The 2,920-nt window shown below is 34.6% G+C and overlaps 1 pseudogene; it reads left to right on the forward strand.

Moving 5' to 3' along the window:
- Nucleotides 1-1,989: 1,989 nt before the first annotated feature.
- Nucleotides 1,990-2,634, forward strand: LOC100597594 (annotated as a pseudogene).
- Nucleotides 2,635-2,920: the final 286 nt, after the last annotated feature.

Below are 2,920 nucleotides of genomic sequence, written 5' to 3' on the forward strand. Positions count from 1 at the left end.
ATGGTAAAATAAAGCATTATAAAAGTGACTTTTATGTAAACTTTATGTAAATAAGCATGTGCTCTATAACAACTTGATACACCTATCATGACTTTGAGAAGAATGTGTTAGTGGTAATGAGATTCAATATCTAGATCTAAGCAGTTTGGGAAAATCCAGGCTGCACAATGCAGTTTTCATGCATTCATCAATAAAAAACATTTGGAATTGTTAAAGTCCTTGGCTGTCAGGTTAAAGTGATTACAGAAATTTATTCTTGCAATGTTGCAAAGGATATTTCAAATTGAGGAGAGTGACTGGGAAATACAGTCATAATCTAGTTTTATAGTGTTAAGATTTTTATAAATAATTGTTTCAGGGAAATTGCTGAGTAATTGGTCCTTTTGGAAGATATCTTTCCTACAGGCACAAGCTTGTGGGAAATAGAGAAAGCTACTGTGTAATAGAAAAACATAAAGGAGAATGGGGAAAATATAGTTATGACTTAGACTAAAGCCAAAAATAAAATTCTACAGTACTTCCATTGTGTGGGTTCAGGAAACTGATTTTCTGCTTTATATTCACAAATGTGTCCATATGTTGATAGCTGTCTGATATAGGCCTAATTTCAATAACTACTTAAGGTTTCTGAAACCACACTAATTAGCTATAATTCTAATAAATATAAAAGTGAATATCTAATATGCTTTCTACCGTGTCTATAACTGCTACATTCATTAGCAATCTTTCTGCTTCCATTCTACTGATTTAAATTTTATATCATGAATATATTATCACATTTTACCATTGGGGAAATGCCTAGTGGCATCAAGGCATATTCAAAGAATATTATGGTGTCCTGTTTGAGATGGGTCTTCCTGACATTTATTCTTGGCAAAGCTTTAAACTTAAAAGGACAGAATGTACTTTTCCTAAAAACTAATATTTATTTGCAGTACTCAGTACTTTCATGTTTATTATTGTTTGTCACCTACCTATCTTCTGAGATTTGCCACATCAGAAAATGAAAAACTTTTCATTTAAAATTTCTTCAACTATTTTATCACAACAGAAACATAAATCACATATTTTGTTGCAATAATCTTCTCATAAGTGATATAATACATCATTAAAAATAACATGAAAATGTTTTCAAGTTGAGTTGGACATGCATGAGAAAGATTAGCATATTAGTGCAACACAGCTCCAGAATGTGTTAAAAGTATTGGATTACAGGGAATGACAAGGGTGTTAAAAATAAAACCACCAATAAAATGTTAAATTTACCATTTTACAGGAATGTTAACATTTTACAGTTTGTTAAGAGTTGTAAGTTAACTGTCTCATAGCTTTAGAGGTATGGCAGGAATGAAACTGTAGAAAAGTATGTATTTCCTCCAACAGAAATATTTGCACTTATCTCAGATTCATGCAAACTTAAAGTGGCTCTTCTCATGAAGCCTGCTGTCTTATTATCTGAAATATAGGAAGGTATACCCTGTTTTGTTATTCCTGTCCTAATTTTGTTTTTTATTATTCCATTCACAAAATAATCCTATTCACCTTGTAATTTTTATGTAAGTACTCTACCTTTTGAAATAACTTAACAGTGCAAACCTAGAATTTTCAGCAACACTCTTAATAAAGAACCACTAAGTCTCTCAGTATTTCTTCCTTTCTGTTTCTTATTGCACATATTGATTTCTACTTCTCTGGATCAACTTTCTTATTTTTTTTCCATAGGATTCAAAAAAAATCAGACTGCTGGAGTCACTTTCATCCTCTTGGGCTTCTCAGAATATCCAGACCTTCAGATGCCCCTGTTCCTGGTCTTCCTGACCATCTACACAATCACTGTACTGGGGAACCTGGGCATGATCATGGTCATCAAGATCAACCCAAACTCACACCCCATGTACTTTTCCTCAGCCACTGTCCTTTTTTTTCTGTTATTCCCACAGTTACAAAACTGCTGGAACTGGTGTGAAAAAACCATCTCTCACAGGATGCATGCATTCTTTTGCCTGTATATTTGGTGACAGAACATTCATGCTGGCAGCGATGGCCTATGACAGATTCGTGGCAGTGTGTAACCCTCTGCTTTACACGGTTGCAATGTCCCAGAGGCTTTGCTCCTTGTTAGTGGCTGCATCATACTCTTGGAGTTTAGTTTGTTCCTTAACATACACATAATTTCTGTTGACTTTATCTTTTTGTAGGACTAACTTCATTAATAACTTTGTTTGTGAGCATGCCGCCATTGTTGCTGTGTCCTGCTCTGACCCCTACATGAGCCAGAAGGTCATTTTAGTTTCTGCCACATTCAATGAAATAAGCAGCCTGGTGATCATTCTCACTTCCTATGCTTTCATTGTTATCACTGTCATGAAGATGCCTTCCACTGGGGGGCGCAAGAAAGCGTTCTCCACGTGTGCCTCCCACCTGACCGCCATTACCATTTTCCATGGCACTATCCTTTTTCTCTACTGTGTTCCTAACTCCAAAAGTTCATGGCTCATGGTCAAGGTGGCCTCTGTCTTTTACACAGTGGTCATTCCTATGCTGAACCCCTTGATCTATAGCCTCAGGAATAAAGATGTAAAAGAGACAGTCAGGAAGTTAGTCATCACCAAATTATTATGTCATAAAATATAATGCTAGAAATATTAATTATCCTTGACAGCAGCAGTGCAGTTGTTCAATAACTAGTCACTGCATGAATTATGATAACCCTCCAACTGACAGTAAAATATCTATTCACACTGATGTTTAGTAAAATAACTTTAAAGTTATAAATATTGTAAGTATGACATCTCAGACCATTTAAACTAAATTTTTGATCCAGAATATTGTAATACAAAAGTTTTTGTGTTTGTATATGTTTATTGTGATTGTCCAGGTCAAATTTCAGTTAGATTTAAATCTTGCAAAATGTAAAAAT

Source organism: Nomascus leucogenys, chromosome 4 (assembly GCF_006542625.1).
Source record: "Nomascus leucogenys isolate Asia chromosome 4, Asia_NLE_v1, whole genome shotgun sequence".
Classification (NCBI taxonomy): domain Eukaryota; kingdom Metazoa; phylum Chordata; class Mammalia; order Primates; family Hylobatidae; genus Nomascus; species Nomascus leucogenys.